General features: G+C 41.1%; 1 pseudogene; it reads right to left on the bottom strand.

Moving 5' to 3' along the window:
• Positions 1-20,881: 20,881 nt before the first annotated feature.
• Positions 20,882-21,809, bottom strand: LOC720901 (small ribosomal subunit protein uS5 pseudogene; annotated as a pseudogene).
• Positions 21,810-22,590: the final 781 nt, after the last annotated feature.

Here is a 22,590-nt window from a genome sequence, read left to right on the forward strand (position 1 = left end):
TCTCTTGATTAGGGAAACAGAAGCTGTTAACTCAGTGGGTATTAGAGAGAATGCCGCCCAGATTATGGCTTTGAGATTTAAATTCAGGTAGTACAGAACAGACCTTTTCTTGGAGGGGATTTTGGTTCATAGTAGCAAAGACATATTAGTAAACCTGCAAGGAGTATTATGACTCATGGTATAACAGGACAAAGCATTACTAATTTACCTATGTTTATTCTTTTGGCTTTGCTTGAAGAGGAGTTTGAGATCCTGGAGGAGACAAGTGGTCCAGGTGTCCAATGGCACCTCTAGGACTTCCTCTGCCCGAGACGCATCATATAGCTTTACCTTGGAATAGTGGATCCACTTGGTGATCCCTGGCACCATAAGTGCTATAGGAGTGGAGAGTAAAACAGTGTAAGGACCTCTCCAAATAAGACTCAGTTGAGAGTTTGGAGTTCCATCCTTCCAAATCTTGATGAGAACTTGAGTACGGGTGGGTTTAAAATTTGGTCAGAGTTTTCAGGGTGTGAAAATATATTTTGGCCTAGTTTTTGAGCCACCAGCAGAAACTGGGAGAGGGAATTAACATAATTAGAATTGGTAAGGTCAGTATCCAATAGGAAATTGAAGAAAGGGTCTTCCACATAATAACTCAAAAGAACTGAGTTGTAAATTAGAGATGGGTAGGTTTCTCATCCTTAGTAGAGCAATACGTAATTGTTTTGGTCATGGTTTGAAGTTTTTTGGAATAATTTTTCCAAGGTTTGCTTGAGAGATTTGTTAATTCTGTCAACCATTCCACAGTGTTGTGGGTGCCAGGAGGAATTTAGAAAGTAACTGATTCCCAAGGCCTGGGAAACAAGTTGAGTAACCTGTGAAGTGAAGGATGTACTATGATCACTTTGCAGTGACCTGTGGATGCCAAACCAGTGATGACCTCCTTAAGGAGGGCTTATACTACACACATTGCTTTTTCCATTCACATGGAGTACGCTTATATTCAACCTGTAAATATGTCTACAAAGACCAGAAGATATTTAATCCTTGACAGGCAAGAAGTCAGGTAAAGTCAAACGGCCAGTCCTCCCCAGGATAAGTGACCTTCCACTGGACTGGCTGGAAAAGAAAAGGAGGTTTGGTTCCTTGTTTAATGTGCAAAATGTTTAATGTGCAAAGGGCACGGGCCCTACAAACTTGTTCTATAGTCTTGGAAATATTTTTTTCCCAAAAGAGCCGTTTGCACATTATTGAAAGCTGTTTCTTGAGAAAGTGGCAATAGTCATGCAAAGCATAGCTAACTGCCCATTGAACATTTTAAGGCAGATGTAGAACTTCTCCCAGTTGATACCAGCTTCCAGAGCCTTGTGTCCCAGTGCCCATTCCTATTCCTCTGGTGAGAACAAGGAGCTGGTGGCTTTGGATCCTCAGTGGGAGGATTAAAGGAAGCTGAGGATGCTCTGCTGGGAAATTTCCTAAGACATTTATGGGAGAATTATCTGCTGAGGGGCTCATGAGAGCCAAGATGGCAGAGTCCCATCTGCATTTTTAGCAGAGATACTGGTCTTCTTTTAGAGCCATAATGGTCTGGACATAGGGCACCTCTGACCATTTTCCCTGTCACCTGCAAAGTAGGTCCAACTGCAAGATGGTGTTAAAATTAAGGCTACCATTTTCTGGCCAGTCTTCCTAGTCATATAGTTTGTATTGAGGCTTTGAAGCATTACAAAGGAAAACTAATATAGTTTTCTTTAATGTCTTGGAATCAGACTTGTTCTAACTGTTGAGAATGCATCCAAGGGGAGAGTCCTACAGTATGGAGTGCTGAATGCACGTCTGAAAAACAGAGAGAAGAAAATGCTAGTGGAGTGTGAGCATCCTCGCTCTCTGTCCATTCTCATCCATTGTGAAAGGGAGAGAGCATTCTTTCCATCCCTTTCCCACACTAGACCAGGTATCCCTAGTCTGTGAAGAGCTTCAGATATTGTGCACCCTTACTACGTGCTCCCAACCGAGCAGTGACCTCTTCCCCTCATTTGGTCTGTGGACCCCCTAGGTCCATAGGTCTTGCATCTAATTATAGATGACTCTGCCCAATTATAATTTTGTAGCCTTCAGTGATAATCCTCTGCATACAGGCAAAGCATGTCAAGGACAGCGGGGAGGGCTAGAGACAAGAGGGAAGTTGATAGGTAAATCCCTGAGAATTCAGTGGTAAGAACATGGAGAGAAAATTGGGTACTAGGTACATCCAAGGAGACCCCTAAACCTAGACCATAGCACCTAAAATTTACCTACATTCCATCTGGAGGTGGAATTAGTGCAGAGGAGGTGGTGACAGAGCAGGCAAAAAGCCATTCTACTGGGACCTACCTGGGAACAGACAGGGCAAAGAAGGTCGCATTGGCTAGCAAGAGAGATGCCATGATGGCACGGGCAGCAGGAGCAACTGTGAAGAAAGACAGGGTGGTGAGACCCCAGAGGTCAGTTGTGAGAATATGGAAGTAATCAGAAGCCTTAGGTTCTCTGTCAAGAAAAAAGCATTCTGTGCTTGGGGAGCTCTGTTGGGCATTAGGTGAAAGTGCTCTAGTTGAACACACAAAGTGGAGATGCTAGGGAGATTGCTCAGCATGCTCAGCATTCTCACAGTCTATGCTGCATAGGAGCAGACATGAGAGAGGAGACAGTGGCGAGCACAGTCTCTACCTCACAACAAGATGCAAGTCACAGCACCAAAAGGTATGGCCAAGCCTGGAGTTCCAGAAAGTGTCCTCAGTTCTTGTCTTTTTGCAAGAAAGAATTCAACCGAAACACCAGTTAGTAAATCCAGCAAAACATTTATTGTGCAAGTAACAGTATGCTTTAAGAGAAGAGTGGGCTGACTTGGCTGGGAACAGCCTCAATACATTCTGCATTTGATCTTTTCTCTCACTTTCTTCTTTAGGTTCCTGCCTTTGTTCTTGCCCAGTTCACACCCAGGCTGGTAGACCCTCCCTTACTCTTGGTTAATGTGCATATGCAGAACCCAGTGATCAAGACAAATTCTACCCAATGATGGCATTGCTCATTACCTCCACCCCAGGAAGGTAGTATAGCACTCAAATTTGTACTCATTGTGCCCACACAGCTCTTAAGAATTCCCCTTTGGCCTTTCTCCTTCTTTATCAGATTGTAGTTAACACATTCTGACGGTTCAACCATAGAATGAGTAATTACTGAGCATCTTAAGAGTCGTTCTGCGGTGTTTCTTCCTACATAGCTACCTTTCCTCCTGCCTGTTAATGTCTGACTAACTGGCTACCCTAACAGTTGGATTGAAAAGTTCTTGTTCAGTTGAACCTTGAAAGTTTGAAAGTGTCATGTCCTAGGGAGCTGGGAACCCTGTGCAGTTTTACATGGAATTCTGAGTAGAAAGAACAGAATGTATTCTGTTTGGTCACATTTGCTATTTAACTACTCCTGATATCATTGCCATCTCAGCCATAAATCATTTGAGTGATGGTAAGATAGACATAAGTGAACTTCACTTTAAGAATTCAAATATTGCTTTAAGTATTTAAAAACCACTGTACAATTGCACAGCAACAGGCACATTTTGCAACAATTGAATTGAAATGCTGTAAGTACAACAGCAATTAAGGATGTAATCATGTAAGAAAAAAGAATGAGTTCATGTCCTTTGTTAGGGACATGGATGCAGCTGGAAACCGTCATTCTCAGCAAACTATGACAAGGACAAAAAAATCAAACACTGCATGTTCTCACTTATAGGTGGGAATTGAACAATGAGAACACTTGGACACAGGAAGGGGAACATCACACACTGGGACTGTTGCGGGGTAGGGGGTGGGGGGAGGGATAGCATTAGGAGATATACTCAATGTAAATGATGAGCTAATGGGTGCAGTACACCAACAAGGCACATGTATGCATATGTAACAAACCTGCACGTTGTGCACATGTACCCTAGAACTTAAAAAAAAAAAAAAAAGAAAGTAAGCCAAAGCATCTCCAAGTATAACTTTGGTTGTTAGGCAATATCAGTACATTTCCACAATCTATCTTAAATGGAATTTTTACAGAAATTTAAAATGTGCTGGTATAGTTACATTTGTTGAGTAAAGTTAAAAAATGAATATCTTTTAATAATTAAAACCCCAGGGACTTAAAAAAAAAAAAAGCTGTAAGATTTGTTTCCTTTCCTTAGAAACACAGATAATTATGACCTTTATTTAAAATGCATGAGTCAGTTAGACAACTCAATATCTTGCCAAAAATATAGAGAGAACTATATCAGAAGTCTGACAACCAAAGAAAAAACAATACTATACCTAACTTTTGACAAGTCGTTCTCCATTCTGATATTTGAAGACAATGAGCTTGAAGTAGGAATCATTAAGGTTTCTCTTGGGATATGTATTCTGTTGAGATCTAAATTATCATTAAGATTTCCATTGCATGGTGACTCTAGGACTGGCCTTGTAGTATGAGAAGTAAATAAAGATCTGCTCCACTCATTTTCTTGAAGAAGTTTGGTACTGACATCTGCTAGAATTTCTTTAGGTCTGTGAAGATTGCAAAAGACAGATACTGAGTATTTTGTTTTTTAACAAATGTGTCTAAATGACTTGCGTTGTTTAAATAGTGACCATGAGTCAATGAAAGATACAACAAACCATGTTTTAACTCTGAAAGTGTATTAGAGCCTATATGCTGTATACAGTTATAATTTTAAAGTTGTTGTAAAGAAGTACATATATTTCTCGAGTATTTCTAACAAATAAGTAATTCAAACAAAGTAGGGAGGGAAGAGCAAAAGCTATTAATGATGTATGGATTAACAAGTCACACTTGTTGCCTTCTGAAATGGCTCTACTTATAAGATTCTTAAATATATCATTAGAAATATTTGTGTTTAGCTCAGGCACAGTGTCTCATGGCTGTAATCCCAGCACTTTGGGAGGCAGAGTCAGAGGATCACCAGAGGTGGGGAGATTGAGACCAGCTTGATCAACACGGAGAAACCTTGTCTCTACTAAAAATACAAAAATTTGCTGGACTTGGTGGTGCATGCCTGTAATGCCAGCTACTCGGGAGGGTAAGGCAGGAGAAACACTTGAACCCTGGAGGCCGAGGATGCGGTGCGCCAAAATCGCGCTATTGCACTACAGCCTGGGGAACAAGAGCGAAATTCTGCCTCAAAACACAAACAAACAAACAAACAAAAAGAAATATTTGTGTTTAGGCCGGGGTCGGTGGCTCACACCTGTAATCCTAGCACTTTGGGAAGCCGAGGCGGGCGGATCATTTGAGATCAGGAGTTTGAGACCAGCCTGCCCAACATGGTGAAACCCCGTCTCTACTAAAAATACAAAAATTAGCCGGGCGCGGTGCTGGGCGCCTGTAATTCCAGCACTCAGGAGGTTGAGGCAGGAGAATCATTGAACCTGGGAAGCGGAGGTTGCAGTGACCCGAGATTGTGCCACTGCACTTGAGGCTGGGTGACAGAGCAGAGCAAGACTCCATCTCCAAAAAAAAAAAAAAAAAAAAAAAAAAAAAAAAAAAGCCAGCAGTGGTGGTGTGGTGGTTGCTCACCCCTGTACCCAGCACCTTGGAAGGCTGAGGACGGCGGATCAGCTGAGTTCAGGAATTGGAGAGCAGCCTGACTCACATGGCAAGAAACCTCCTCTCCACTGAAAATACAAAACTTAGCTGGGCGTGGTGGTGGACGCTTGTAATCCCAACTATTTGGGAGGCTGAGGCAAGAGAATTGCTTGAATCTGGGAGAAGTTTGGAGTGAGCCGAGATCCCACCATTGCACTCCAGCCTGGTCGACATAGGGAGATTCCATCTCAAAAAAAAAAAAAAAAAAAAAAAAGAAAGAAAGAAAAGAAAAGAAAAGAAAGAAAAGAAAAAAATACTTGTGCTTCAAGAGTAACTACATGAAATGTTAAAGATGCTAATTCGCTGGACCAGAGTAACCATTTGACTGTGTATAAATATATTAAAACATCATGTCTTACTCCTTAAATATGGACAGTAAAATAAATAAAATGAAGCTTGTATTTAGTAAACCAGTTACAGCAAACAAAAAAAAACACTGTCTCTCAAAGACATTTTCAAACATTTCTATTGAACACTCTTGTACATTTCACCCATTATCTGAGAAAAATTAAGCATTTGGCACCAAGGAATCATTCAGAACAACAACTCTCAGGGGAGAAGGAGACAGCTGAGATCAAAGAGAACTTAATCATCTCCAAAGGCATTTTGCTCCTAAAATCGTGGCCAAGGCATCAGAAGTAGGGCCTGCCCTTTTGGTCTTCCACCCACCACTTCAGGCTGACCAAGGTGTTATTTTTCACCACTTTATGAATTATATTTCCTTTCAAGCCTGTGTTTACCATTCCCTATTTCACAACTATGCCTTTATGTGGAGTGGAAAAACTGTACAATATACTTTGTTCCAAGGTGACCTCTAAGGATAATACCAAAGATTGCAATCAAGGAAAGTTAATTTACTGAGTGCCAGAATGTGCAAAGGAGGAGAAGTACCTGACCCTTTTTTCAGTTTAAGTTGTAATCTTATCAAAAATAATTAAACTAAATATTTCTATATAGAGGAATGCTGACAAACAATTGTATAACACTATCACTGTCTAAATTATGAAGCTTCAAGATACTTGGCAGAAAAATTAATAGATCAGGTTAACTACATAAGAATATTAAGGGGAAAAGGAACCATATAAAACCAAAAATCAGGCCAGGCATGATGGCTCATGCTTGTAGTCCCAGCACTGTGCGAGGCGAAGGTGGGCAGATCACTTGAGGTCAAGAGTTTGAGACCAGCCTGGCCAACATGGTGATACCCCGTCTCTACTACAAATACAAAACTTAGCTGGGCGTGGCGAGATCATGAAAGGTCATACTTGGGAATCTGAGGCCGGAGAATTGCTAGAACTCCGGAGGCACAGTTGCAGTGAGTCCAGATCATGCCACTAACTGCACTCTAGTTTGGGCAACAGAGTGAGAATCCATCTCAAAGAAACAGAAAACAAAAGAAAAACAAACAAACAAAAACCCCCACCAAAAAAAAACAGGGGAGTGGTATGAATTGTCCTAGACTAACATTTTAAAAATATGTTCATTTACTAACATCATTTTCCAAAATTGTCTAATCTAGTTAGCTTTTGCTTCCCCCAATCTTATGAATCTGTCTCACTAAAAATTATGCTTTTGAGGCAAATTAATGATCTTCATTTATTTTCTGTGATTCTGTCTTTGACGTACTTGCTTAATTTATCTGACAGAGACTCTCTAGCTTTTAATTCTTCTAGATGCAGTTTCTTATATGTTTCCAATTCTGCTGTAGTATAATCTGCTTGTGAAGTGTTTGCTTTGTAGAGTTGGAATACCAGATTTTCAATTATAAGTTCCATCTGACCTTACATGGAAGCAATGTTTTCTTCTGGTAACCACTGTAGCTCTTCTTGAGATGTTTCTTGTGTCTAAAACAAATTAAAAGGGTACATAAAAAGTTATAGCCTGAATAACTATCGTATACTTGTTTCTTTTTGTTTTGGGTCAGTGATCTAGAGAGCATTTTTAACTATATGAAAAAAGAATCTCAAGTTTAATATATTTATTGTCAGTATCAGCTAAGTTAATAATTTAATCTGAATTATAAACAAATGAAATCATACTTTTGGTAGTACTCATGAAATGTAACACTCCAAAGAATAACAGAATCAATTTAAATTCTAAAAAGTTGAACAATATAACTTAAGAATATTTTAAGAGTGTAGTATAATTTTTAAATCACATTTTTCTTTCTCTATTAGTCTTGTTTTATGCCAACTGATTTTAGTTAATCAAATGATTCACTAATGAGAATCATTATTATGGAAGATCAATTTAGTTACAATAATGGTGGCAAGTGAAATATTTAGAGAGAGAAACAGATATCACCTTCCTTCTAGAAATCTACCAAACAGATTGCTATAAGAGAAGTAGAGGAAACACATACAATGTTTATATCCAAACTATAATTTGCAGTGAAATGAATGAAGGCACATTATGGATAATAAACTAATCTGTAAAAATAGATTGACTTTTTCTAATTGTTCTATTATCTCCTGCCTTGCTCTTCTTCAACCTCCTGTTTATGGTGTTCCAATAGACCACATTCTAACATATTCATTTCCATGTGACTTTTGAGGTTCACTAGTTCTTCTTCCAACCTCTCCTCATCCATCTGTAGTGTTTCACATTTATTTTGCATCATTTTCATATATAATGCCTGTTGAAGAACTTCAATCTCTCCATCCACATGTCGGTCTTCTGAAGATGCAATTTCCACTGCCTCTATAGGATCAAAAAATAAGGTTTGGTAATGAAGAAGGAAGACTGAGAATAGTCTAACATAAAAGTAGTAATTTTTAGTTGTAATAAAGTTCAGACACAGAGCCAAACCATATCAAAATGTAAATTACACTTTTAGCTGGGGGACAAGATGGTCAACCAGATGCAGTCAGGAAACACCTCTTCCACAGAGAGAAAACAAAATATTAAGTAAATCGTCACACTTTGAACAGATCTTTGGGAAAAAAAGAAACACATGAAGTCAATAGAGCGGCAATACAGACACTGAGTTTGAAGAGGGAGGAAGCTAGGAAGCCAGACTGAGTCACCAGACACCAGGACCAGCTCTTGGTCCAGAACGGGACCTAAGGAAGGAGAGAGTGAAGGAACTATGGGTCACAAGCTTGCCATGGACCTCTAAGATCCTAGCTACAAGAGATCCCATGATCCACACAGACATTTGAACTGGCAGAGGGCACTGCCAGGAGAGTAGAGAGAGGCGGAGCTCAAACATGCATGGAGCCCAAAAGGTTTCATGCATGAGGCAGCTGTAGCAAAATACAGGAATAGGCACCCATTCCTCAAGGCTCTCCATCTTTCTCTGCATGACTCTAGTCCCTGCTGACAGCTGGACCAGGAGAGAGCAGGGCTGCCTTTCCTGAGGGTCTGAAGTGCATCTGATCTGTACAGCCCCTTTTCTGCCGGGCCCTTCCCCAGTTGATGCCTGGTTGCTCCCTCAAGGGTGTACACATAGCACAGCCTCCACTGTACCACCTGAGTGTTTTTCTGGCAGACCAAAAGCAGTTTTCCTGCTCCAGCACAGCTTATGCCTGAGGTACAAGAGGATACAGCTACAAGACCTGTCCCAGCTTCCCAGAGTTTGAGCACAGTTAAGGGGTATTGAGCTCATAACTGTGGCCCGAGCTCAAGTTGGGGTGGCGATCCTACTCTCAGAACACTGAGAAGAGTGAGGCACAGGAAAAAACAAATAACTCCATCAAAAAGTGGGCAAAGGATATGAACAGACACTTCTCAAAAGAAGACATTTATGCAGCCAACAGACACATGAAAAAATGCTCATCATCACTTGAATCAGAGAAATGCAAATCAAAACCACAATGAGATATCATCTCACACCAGTTAGAATGGCGATCATTAAAAAGTCAGGAAACAACAGGTGTTAGAGAGAGTGTGTAGAAATAGGAACACTTTTACACTGTTGGTGGGACTGTAAACTGGTTCAACCATTGTAGAAGACAGTGGGGCGATTCCTCAAGGATCTAGAACTAGAAATACCATTTGACCCAGCCATCCCATTACTGGGTATATACCCAAAGGATTATAAATCATGCTGCCATAAATACACATGCACATGTACGTTTATTACGGCACTATTCATAATAGCAAAGACTTGGAACCAACCCAAATGTCCATCAACGACAGACTGGATTAAGAAAATGTGGCACATATACACCATGGAATACTATGCAGCCATAAAAAAGGATGAGTTTGTGTCCTTTGTAGGGTCATGGATGCAGCTGGAAAGCATCATTCTCAGCAAACTATAGCGAGAACAGAAAACCAAATACCGCATGTTCTCACTCATAGGTGGGACTTGAACAATAAGATCACTTGGACACAGAAAGGAAAATATCACACACCAGGGCCTATTGTGGGGTGGGGGGAGGGGAGAGGGATAGCATTAGGAAACATACCTAATGTAAATGACTATTTAATGGGTGCAGCACCCCAACATGGCACATGTATACATATGTAACAAACCTACATGTTGTGCACATGTATCCTAGAACATAAAGTATAATTTTTTAAAAAAACACACATCTTGGCTGGAATACCATAAGCAGTGAGTTTTATCTCAACAACAGTAGAAAAGCAAGCAGATACAGAGTAAGCAGGAAAAAAATAGAGAACTTAGAGGACTCCATATGTTAACTCTATAGTTGTGAGTTTTTAAAATAATAACCATTTAAGCCCTAAATTTTCCTGATGTAATTTTGCCTTTTTATTTTAAAATGTCCAAAAGAAACATCATACTATGTAGCCACGAGGAGTCCAAGAATCCTAGCATATCTGAATGTTTGAGAATCCTATTCTGTTTCTTATTAATATCTAGAGAGCAAAGGAAATTCTATAAATCTTGTAAGAAAATGCCAGGAGGTTAGCCCAGTGTTTTAGATAGTGGCAACTAAGCTAGTGTCACATTTTAGAAACAAGTAAGGGGGAAACGTCAAACAAATTCAAAGGAGCCCAAGATAAAAACGTTCATATAAAATATAACCTTGCTGTGTAAATCAAACAAAATATAAAACTATGTGTGCAAACTAGAAAATAAATGCTTCACAAACAGAAGGTAAGTTCTGTAGAAACCAAGAGTACACAATCCAGAAAGATGTTTGTCTTTATAGCAGAAAGGACTTACCAGAAATGACAAAAAAGCTTTCATTGTTCTAGGAGGGATATATGGTCTTTTATTAAAGGAGCCTTATTCAAACCAGACCTCAACATACCAAAAATCATGTATCAAATAACTGAGGTTTAAACTGAAAGAAGACTCACCAGGGCAGAAAGGGTGACTTATAGAAGCAGAGCGCTAAAGGGTATAAAGTGAAGACTGCATGCATGCTCCAAGAATCACCAATTCCTTCCAATTGTAAACTTTGCAGGTCCCATTTATGACACCATATGTGTAAACCTAAACAGCAAACAAAGAGTCTCTCAAGTAAAAAATATTTACTTGGAATAAATTATTGTAATGAGAATGTAAATGTCATAGTAAACCATGTGCATATTAATAGAGGTAAAGAAGAACAAAATTTTTAATGTGGAGGATTGCATAGTTGTTTTTGAATTAATTATTCTTGGCTGCAAAGATCAGTAACAAGGGTGATGAGTCTGAGGTTAGACCAGCAGTTTCTGGGCCTGTGTCACTGCAGGTGTCTTTTCTGTGTAAGGCTACAATGGCCTTTGTGCAAGGTTGCGGTTTTTTAAGTCTTTTCTGATAGTTTTTGTTATCAGACATACAAACATGACAATCCTCTAATGATGGCCTTCTTGGGTCTATTTGCCCAGGTTTTCTTTCTTTTTTTTTTTTTCTTTTTTTTTTTTTCTTTTTTTTTTTTTTTTTGAGACGGAGTCTCGCTCTGTCACCCAGGCTGGAGTGCAGTGGCGGGATCTCCGCTCACTGCAAGCTCCGCCTCCCGGGTTTACGCCATTCTCCTGCCTCAGCCTCCGGAGTAGCTGGGACTACAGGGCCCGCCACCTCGTCCGGCTAGTTTTTTGTATTTTTTTAGTAGAGACGGGGTTTCACTGTGTTAGCCAGGATGGTCTCGATCTCCTGACCTCGTGATCCGCCCGTCTCGGCCTCTCAAAGTGCTGGGATTACAGGTTGAGCCACCGCGCCCGACCTGCCCAGATTTTCTTGGTCTTAGTGAGACCATTTTGATTCTGATAACTTCCAGAGGCGTAAGGTGTACACGAGAGCAACATACCTTTTGTTTAATTTTGCTGTCAATGTTAAAGTTTTCTAATACAGAGTATATTAAGAAAAAGAAGGAAATATAATTAACCAATATTTATATTTAAATTTAAAGATTACCCTGGCCTTTATTGGGAACCTGATAAGATCTGATTTATTTCAGCATGAGTGTGCATAAATTTTACATCAGATAGAGTTTCTGTGCAATGTGAATATTGTAAGATTGTTCATTTTGTTAATTTGATCATTTTAAAACCATATTAAATGAAAATAAAACATATAGAATATTTTAGCTTTAATCTCCATCAGAGACAAACAAAAACATAAACAATGTAATCCATTTAAATTTAGCCATTAATATAAATTGAATTTTATCCTGCTAATAAAACAATAATTTACAATTCAAACTTTATGCATTAAGTCAAAAAATTAAAGAAAGAAAAATTACAACATTAGATCCTAGAATAAAGTATTTGATGATTACACATGCAAAATAGCATAATTTAAAAATTCTTAGTAAAAAAGGAAAATTCTGCAAATATACTAATCAAGAAAAAAATTAGAAGTATTTCAATAAAGGTAAAGTTAAAAGATGGAGGGGACTGGGCTCTCACAATTCACCACTGTGTGAGATGGCTGAATAGGAACCAAAACAAGGAAGAGAAGAAAAACAGGAAAGAAGCTGATTCAAAGAATCTGAATTGTAGCTGTTCACAGATGACATGGATGTAAACTAGAAAAGGAAGAAAATCTATTTTAACATTCAGAACATGAACTGTTAGAAACACAACATCCAGAAAATTGGGTAAATGCATGGTCAACATACTACTCTTCAGTAGTAATAATGGATGAACAACAGGAATAACAACAGCATAACACAGACAATCAACGTCTATCTTGATTATCAAATGTACCAAAATACACATTTACAAGACATGTCTAGGCCTGCAAAAACTCATAAAACTTTACTGAATGACACACACACAAAAAGACATGTTTTAAGACAAATCAAATCCTTGGATCAGAAAAGGTAGTAAAATAAAGATCTTTACGACACAAATTTAGTGTACTTTAAACCTGAAGTCAACATATTTCAAAAAAAGTCTCTTATGTATTAATCAAGAGACAAAATTATAGTAAAAGGAAACAAAATGGAGGGCTTGTCAAGTTTGATAGAAACTTACATGTATAATATAGTTTGGCTATGCCCCCACGCAAATCTCATCTTGCATTGTAATAATCCCCATGTGTCATGGGCGGGGCTAGGTAGAGATAATTAAATCATGGGAGTGGTTCCCCTATACTGTTCTCGTGGGAGTGAATAAGTCTCATGAGATCTGACACTTTTATAAATGGGATTCCCCTTGCAAAAGCTCTCTTGCTTGTCATCATATAAGACATGACTTTGCTCCTCATTTGCCTTCAGCCATGATTGCCAGGGCTACCCAGTCATGTGAAACTGAGTCAATTAAACCTCTTTCCCTGATAAATTACCCACTCTCGGATATGTCTTTATTAGCAGTGTGAGAACAGACTAATACGATGTATTATCTTAAACTTCTAAATGAATCAAATACAAAACACATACCAAACAATATTGAAATAAAATGACCTTAATACTACTTAAAACAAAATAAACAATGACTCAAAAAATGACCCAAAAATGAAAATAAACTTCACACATAGAATGCCAGGCTTACATATAGTCAAATAAGTAGGAATCCAAAAGAAAACATGTTATTTTCACAACTTAAATGTAATTATCCTGTATATAAAAGAGTGTGTAATTATCCTGGTATGGTGGCACATGCCTGTGGTTGCAGCTACTCAGGATGCTGAGGTGGGAGGATCACTTGAGCCCAAGACGTTGAGGCTACAGTGAACTATGTTGATATCACTGTACTCCAGCTTGGGTAACAGAGTGAGACCTTAGATCAAAAAACAAAGAAAATAAAAATAAAAGAGTGTCTTACTAGGTATCGGTTAAAGCAGGAGGGAAAGCACACGTCTTTGGTGGGAGAGACTATCTTTGCAGCTTTGTGAAAGGGATCTTTCCAGAATGTATCAAAAATTTGGCCCCACACTCACACTTCAAGTTGCCCAATACAGAAAAAACCTGACGTCTGCCATGACATCATCACGGCCCACAGAATCCACAGTCACATTATTTATAATAGTAAAAATTGTATAGTACCCATATGTCCTAACTAAGAAAATACTCCAAGACAGAGCTTAAAAACAAATATTTTAATATGTAGTACCATGATGACAGTGGCTCCCAGTAGAGACAATGATTGGTAGTGGAGGATGTGACAAGGAAGGGTGTTTTACTCTTTAGTATCAAAGCTGTGTCATTGTTAATAATTTTACCACAAGATAAATATATTATTTACAAGAAAAATAATATTTAATAACCAGAATTTTGCTTCAACCTCTGGATGGCTAAGAAAGTTGTCTGCTTCAATGTCTCAGCAGAATTTTAAATTTCTTTAACCTATAACAAAAGATGAATGAGAGTACCTCCATGAACAAGATTTCATTGAGATGGATGTGCTGTCAATGATTTAAACAACTTGCTAGCATTAGATATTTAGGTTGATTCAACTTTTTTAAAGCAATGATAGAAAAAAACACCCTTTATTACCTAAATGTAGTGGAACCTTTATTTTTCACTAGTATCAGGTTTTGAATATTCTTTTCCATTGTATTTCTAAAATTGTAATTACTAGTTTAAAGTCAAAAGTATACTGATTCACTCGGTTTAGCTTCAAGTTCATTGCAGCATTAGGCAGAGCAGTTTCCTTTTCAAAAATCTTCCTTGTCCTGAATTTTCCAGTTCTTCCTGCCATTAATACAGCACTGAGGTGTGCTGTTTCTTTAATCCTGGACCACAAAGAGCAGACAGTGTATCCAGATGTGGACTCTGAACAATTGCTGCAGCCCAACCCCACTGACCACACAGGATCTGCTCTTCGTTGCCACTGTAGGTCTGGGGTGGAGCCCTGCCAAGGATGATGCCCCAAACAGAAGCTCTTCACAGCTTTCATTTCACTGGGAGGCTGTGACAAGGAGATGGGAGAGGGCTGAAGCCAGGCCCTCGGTAAATGTGAGCAAATGTGTGAGGCAGGACACTGCAGAGTCGGAGAAGATGAGCAAGTCCTAAACACAGCACTGCAGGATGGAGACAGACCCGTGATTCTATAAGGAAAGGTGCCATTTCTGACGCTTCCTCCTTTTCTCTTCCTCCAGGGTACTTTCTTAGGTACAATCAGTATTGACAAATCGGTCCTGAGTGCTGAGAATATTTATTTTAGGGCTTCAAATCAACACACCCCTTCCTGTGCCAAAAGGGAAGGAACTCAGCATGTGGGAAGGATGGTCCTATGCTGTTCACTGGGACAGGAGAATGTGGGAACAAGAAACTCCAATGTGAGACAACAGGAGCGCTGTTTCTATTGCTGTCCTCAGGACACCCTCCTTCCTAGTGAAGCCCACACATTAGGTGCCTGCCTTGGGTATGTGGCTGCACTGACCCTCCACTTCAGGTCACAAACCTGCAGGTCCTGCCAGCCCCTGGTGAGCATAGCATCACCAGGGGAGGCTGAGTAGAGCTTTTCCTTGCTCCTGGTCCTCAGCTTCCCAGTCTCTCTTCCATTACCGAGCCTTAACCCCAAACTGTATTCTGCCTCCTTCTCCAACCTCCCTTCCCAGAGCCAGTGCCCCCTCATCATTGCACAGTCAGTGAATGAGTAAGTAAATATGTGAATAAACACATTTCCTTCGTGCACATGTAAGGAAGTCTAGGAATCAGGATACAGGCAGGGTGGAATACGGAGAAAGTGTTCTGGATGACTTTGTATTAAATACACGAGTTTGGAAGTGTCAGCCACAGACATCCCATGCACAGATGGCTATGCCTCTCTAGCAAAGCACCTCTGTGCTGCTTTCTCTGCAGGACACACTCTCCCTGGTGAAGTCCACAGCAACATCCTTGAAGAACACTGGTTCCTGGATAGATGGTGGGCATTCTTATTCAGCCTGCACCATCTCTGGCAACGTCCACAGGAAATGGTCAAGGACTATCTCCCTTTCCACTGGGAAAAGGTAGCTGTGTATATTAAAAGGTCAAAATCTGCTTGGGGCCCAGTCAAATATTCTCCAGGCTGACATGGCATATGCCTTTTAGATACATTCACAGAGATGAATACACTCTAAATACATGATACATTTTACCATGAGGACATGACATAAGGTGTGGTGTAAATATCCTGACCATTCTACAATGAGATGCTAAAGGTGACTACTGACTGCTGATTCTAAAATACTTGAAAATCTATAAGTAAACTCTCATCAAAGGTATTTTAATTAAATCTGTGAACTAACCACATGCAAGCAATTATGTCATGAGTCTTATTAATTGTGACTATGGACAAATGATTCCCCAATCTGAAACTCACAATTCTCATCTGTGAAATTATTTAAGAATCATTTTAGTGTGATTAAATGTTTTAAATGAACCAATAGAGAAAGTGCTTTTGTTTTGTTTTGTTTGTTTTGTTTTGTTTTGTTTTTGAGACGGAGTCTCATTCTGTTGCCCAGGCTAAAGTGCAGTGGCATGATCTCAGCTCACTGCAACCTCCACTTCCTGGGTTCAAGCAATCCTCCTGCCTCAGTTTCCTGAGTAGCTGGGATTACAGGTTCCTGCCACCACACCCAGCTAATTTTTTGTATTTTTAGTAGAGATGGGGTTTCAGTATCTTGGCCAGGCTGGTCTTGAACTCGTGACCTCGTGATCCACCCACCTTGGCCTCCCAAAGTATTGGGATTACAGGCATGAGCCACTGCACCTGGCCTGAAATTGTTTCTTATATAACAAAATGCAATACATAAATGCTACAGGTATATTATTCGTTAAAATATTATTGACCTTTGGTGCAATGTCCGTCATTCTGCATGACTGATCAGACTTTATACAGAACCTGGAGTCAGCACTTGCTGCCTCTCTCATCTGACCAGAGATCAGGTGTCATTCCCAAATGTGAGGTCAGACAGGTTTAGCTTCACAAGCCTGTGGTACCTGGGACTGCTGTGCTGAAGGATGGTTCTGGCCTGGCCCTTCCTATAGGATGAAGTCTCCCTTTCCCTCCTGTTTACTCTGGATCCTCACAACTTTCACTATGATTATCTCTTCTATAGCCTCCTGTCTCTCTGCTCATAGAGTAATAGAAGCCTTTCAGTGAGTTCAGCTCTCTCCAGTCTTTCAAACATGGCCACAGTTTTCTAAAATTTACCTTCCTCGAACTGTCCCCCTAGACGCACCAGAGATGCATCTGTGCCGTTCAGAGCAGAAAAGGCAGGTTCCTAGTCTCCTGCCCGCCAGAGCAGGATGGTTAGAGCTCACTCTGTAGTGATTATTGGGTGCCTCCTGCTGGAACCCCCACTGGAGCACTGAAATTCTCAATGTCCTGCTTTATCTGCTGTGTTGGCTGGGGCATGCCTTGGATCCATGAAAACATAAAGTGAAGAAAGTATTCTTCAATTCCTTGTCACTCTTTTTTCACTCATCATTTGTTATCGAATTTAGTGCCCAGCCAAGAAAACAGAGACCAAGAGAGACTGTGGAAAGACCATGGTGTACCAAGACATCTATCTTACAGATGCAGCTTCTCACAGGGCGTTTGGAAACTTCCAGCCAGTCTGTATTCCAAATAGGCACAAGAGGAACCACCTCAGTCAATTTGGAGACTCCAGGAGCACACACTACAAATAAATATGAGCGCGGAAGATTTGATGGAGAAGGTGGTAGGAGGTAGATAGTTTCCACAGGCAGAGCTACATCACTCAAATCCTATGAAAGGAGAGAATGGGCAGAAGGAAAACTATGGAGATGAGATATCAGCAAACCTTGAGGCTTAAATGGTAAACAGTCCCGGCTCCGTCATCTGTGCCCACTTCCCAGCAGGTCTAAGTGGAGTGAGCAAAGCTCGTGGCAAGAGAATTCAGCCCTGGAGACCTGGAGAGAAGTGGACAGGGCTTTCCTCTCCCTCTCTTTTGTATATGAATACAAGGGTTGTTTCTGCTCCTTCCCCAAGAGAAATTTATCTTCCAAAACTTAAAGCCATTTAAGGCTAAATATTTAATATGAAAAACCCTTAAAGATGGAGACAGGAGAGTCAGCTCCAGGAAAATCAGAAGGATGCTTTGGGAAATAATCTTTAATTGAGGGAAGAGTGAAGCAAGATGGTGAAATAGGACCCTCCAGAAATCATCTCCTCCACAGAAAAATAAAATTGAACAACTAAGCACAGAAATACCTTCACAAGAGCTAAGGCAACCAGGTGAGAGATCAGAGTACCTGATTTTAGCACAGCAATAAGAAAAGAGGCTTTGAATATGGAGGAAAGACAATATTCCATTGCTAATCTCCCCCTTTCCCCAACTCCAAGCAGTGCAGCTCAGGGACATGGCTCACTTGAGGAAGGAAAGTGATGAGAGTGAAGGGTTTTGACTTGAAGGCCAGTGCTGGGCCCATCACAGTAAAATGCAATGCCAGGGAGAACCCTACAGTCCTGACCCCAGACCAGGACCCATGGACAAAGTCCCTAGACTCCCCCCAGCACCTGGTGGAAAACTACAGCCCCAACAGGACAGTCTCAGGTTCTGGTTTGTATCACTGCTGGCCTTCTCCAGTGGCATTGGGCGATGAGTAAACTTGAGCAGCAGGCGGAGCATATCAGCACTGGTCTGGGACATGCTCCAGGTTTTTTTCTTGTTCCAATTTCCATGAGCTTTGGGCATTGCCCAGCTAAGCCTTGGTGACCAAGGGACTGTCCCCACCATTCCTCAGCAGCACAATACTGGAAGTGACTATCTACTAGGGAAAAGGAGAGGAACATGAGCTCAAGGCTTTGCCTGGAAACCCAGTGCCAGGCTGGCCATGGTGAAATCCAACACTAGGCAAAACCCAGTGGCCTTGACTCCAGGCTGGTGCCTGTGGACGGAGCTGCTGGACCCGCCACAGTGCCAGATAGAGACCCACAGCCTTGGTGAGACAGTCTTGTTTCCCAGCCCACATCACCACTGACGCTCTGCAGCAGCCTTGAGACACACATAAACCTCAGTGGCAGGCAGTTGTAGCAGTGTGGACCTTGGGCATCACTCTGTGCTGTGCTGGTCTCTGGCTGTGGGCTTTGGGTGTGACTCAGCATTACAGCAGCTGTGGTAGCCGTGAGACTGCCAGTCTCATCATTCCCCTACCCCAGGAAGCACAGCACAGACAGAGGCAGTGTCTGCTTAAAGGAAGGAGAGGGAAGCAGGCACATGTTGCCATGAAGCCCAGTGCCGGGCCTCACACTGGGCAGAGCACTAAAGTGCCTGACCCCAACCAGAGGACCATAAACAGAATCTCTCGACCTGTCCCAGTCCCATCAGGAAACTTGCAAAGCCAGTGGGTTGGAGTAGCCACTTCAAGCCCTCTTCTAGTCTTTTCCGGCCAGAACAACACAGCAACTTTGAACATGTGCAAACCTAGGCTTAGAGCACCCTCTAATGCTGAAAAGAAGCAGTGACCATAGGAGAACACAATAACCAACCTGCTTAGAATCTGTGAAAGAATAAGCACAAAGCCAGACCGCTGAGGCTGTAATAAATACCTAATCATGTAATGTGCTCATTTGATGCCCACAAGCATCAAATACATTCATAAAACCATGACTTGAAAGCTAAAGCACCAGAGGTTGACACTAAAGTGATGAAGATGTGTGGTCTCATAGTCAAAGACCTTGAAACATGTGTTTTAAGAAAACTCCAAAGAATATCAGTAAAACACAGAGAAACAACTTGAGAGTTTAAAAAGCATTTTTGCAAGAAAATCCCATTGAAATTTTAATAAATATTGCATTAAATATGTGGATCATTTTGGGTAGTTTTGGCATATTAACAATATGGTCATCCAATCTATGAACATTAGAGTCTCTAAGAATATAAAGAAAAATAGTAATTTTTCACACTCTTACACAGCAATAAACACAGAACGCTTCTGTGATCAGATGTGTGGGGTTCTTTCCACACATCAGAAGCAAGGGATTCTGCAGGAGATTCTCCAGCAGACACCAGCAAGTGTCCTCTAATTCAGCTGAATTCAAACACTTCTTGGAGATAGCATCGGATTCACAGGTTAAGGTCTCCAGCCCACATCCAGATTTGTAACTGGCCTGCCACTTCAGATGCCAGTTACAAATCTGGACGTCTGCAAATTCTGACTGAGCAGCTCTACCTTGGAGTTACCATGACCATGACCTCAGATTCGAATAACTTGCTATAGGGGCTCACAGAACTCAAGGAAACACGTTACTTATTACTGATTACAAGTAAACACTTTACTGATTTACTTGTTTGCCCATTAATTATAAAGAATATTACAAAAAATACAGATGAACAGACAGATGGAAGAGCTATATAGGGCAGGATATTTGGGAAAGAGCATGGAGCATCCATGCTCTCTCTGGGTGGACCACCCTCTAGAAATCTCCAAGTGATCCTATCATTAGCCATTGTTGATAGTTTCAGTCTCTATCCCCTCCAGGGAGGTCTGGCAGGGGGCTGAACAATCCAACCCTCTAATCACAGGGTAGGTTCCCCTGGCAGCCATGACAATCCTGAGGCTATCCAGAACCCCTGAACTAATAGTCATCTCATTAGTATACAAAAAAAAACAAAACAACAAAAACTTATCACTTTGTAGATTCCAAATATTTTAAGAACTCTAACCTAAGACATAAGAAAAAAGCAAAGTAGATATTTCTCAATATCCCAGAAATGTTTCTATTTATTTGTATCTTCTTTGATTTCTTGTAGCAATACTTTGTACTTTTCATTATATAAATATTTTGCCTTCTTGGTTACTATTTTTCTTAAGCATCTGTTCTTTGTCATGCTATTATAAATGGGATTGTTTGCTTAATTTTCTTTTCTGATTGGTCATTGATAGTATATAGAAACACAATAGATTCTTTTTTTTTTTTTTTTCAGGCTTAGTTCACTTTATTTTTCTTGTATAAAAACCCTATGTTGTAGCCACAGCTGGAGCCTGGGTCCGCTGCACGGAGACTCAGGTGTGGGTCTTGACAAGGTGGTCAGTGAATTCCTGATAGGGAGACTTGGCAAATACAGTCTCCTTCCAGAGGTCAGGGGTCAGGTAGCTGTAGGTCTTAGAGATGGCATCAAAGGTGGCCTTGGCGAAGTTGCCCAGGGTGGCAGTACAGCCCCGGGCTGAGGTGTAACAGTCATCGATACCAGCTATCATGAGCAGCTTCTTGGGCACAGGCGCTGAGAGGATGCCAGTGCCCCTGGGTGCAGGGATGAGGCGCACCAGCACAGAGCCACAGCGGCCTGTCACCTTGCAAGGGATGGTGTGGGGCTTGCCGATCTTGTTCCCCCAGCAGCCCCTGCGCACGGGGACAATGGAGAGTTTGGCCAAGATGATGGCCCCACAGATGGCTGTGGCCACCTCCTTAGAGCACTTAACACCCAGGCCGATGTGGCCATTGTAGTCCCCGAGAGCAACAAACGCCTTGAACCTGGTGTGCTGGCCAGCACGGGTCTGCTTCTGCACCGGCATAATCTTCAAAACCTCCTCTTTGAGAGAGGCCCCCAAGAAAAAGTCAATGATCTCAGATTCCTTAATGGGCAGGGAGAAGAGGTAGATCTCCTCCAGGGACTTTATCTTCATGTCCTTGACCAAGCGGCCCAGCTTGGTGACGGGCATCCACTCCTTATCCTCGGCCTTGCCTCCGCGAGCTCTGCGGCCTTGGCCCCGGCCCAGTCCACGGTCGCGACCCCGCCCCGGATGCCACTGCCGAAACCCCCGCTGAAGCCACCGTGGTTCTCCATCCCAGAGCCACCAGGGCCTCCGCGCCACCCCCGCCCCGCCCTGCCCCGCCCCACCCGCTGCACCGGCGTCATCCGCCATTACAACAGATTCTTTGTGCTGATTTTGTATTCTACAACTTTGCTTAAATCATATATAGGTGGCGCTCCATATCCTTGGGTTCTACCTCCAAGTTTTCAACAACCACAGGTCAGAAATATTAAGACAAAAAATGGATGGTTTCAGCTGTACTGAACACGTACAGTTTTTCTTCTCATTATTCCCTAAATAATACAGTATAACAAATCTTTACATAGTACTTGCATTGTATAAGGTATTAGAAATATTTGAGAAGATTTAAAATATGTAAGAGAATATGTATAGGTTATATGTAAATACTATGGCATTTTATATAAGGCAATTGTGGTTCCATAAACATTAGTATGTGAGAGCAGTCCTGGGACCAATCCCCCATGAAAACTGAAGGATGACTATATAGTTTAAAGTTTTAAAAATTAATCCTTAAGAAATTTTTCCATAGGGATTTTGTCATCTAAAAAAATACATACTTTTGTTTCTCCCTGCCCAATGTAAAAGACTTTTATATCTTGTTCTTGTGTAATTGTTCTGGCTAGAACTTGGAGTGACATGTCTAACAGAAGAGGTGAGAGTGAGTATCCTAGTCCTGTTCCTCATCTTAGAGGAAAAGCTTTCAGCCTTTTACTGTTGAGTATGTTAGCTGTGGATTTTTCATATGTGGCTTCAATTTGATGTAGTTTTCTTCTATTCCTATTGTGTTTTTTGTTTGTTTGTTTGTTTGTTTGTTTGTTTGAGACGGAGTCTCATTCCATCGCCTAGGCTGGAGCTTGGTTCACTGCAACCT

The sequence above is a fragment of the Macaca mulatta genome, chromosome 9, assembly GCF_049350105.2.
Source record: "Macaca mulatta isolate MMU2019108-1 chromosome 9, T2T-MMU8v2.0, whole genome shotgun sequence".
NCBI classification, from domain to species: Eukaryota; Metazoa; Chordata; class Mammalia; order Primates; family Cercopithecidae; genus Macaca; species Macaca mulatta.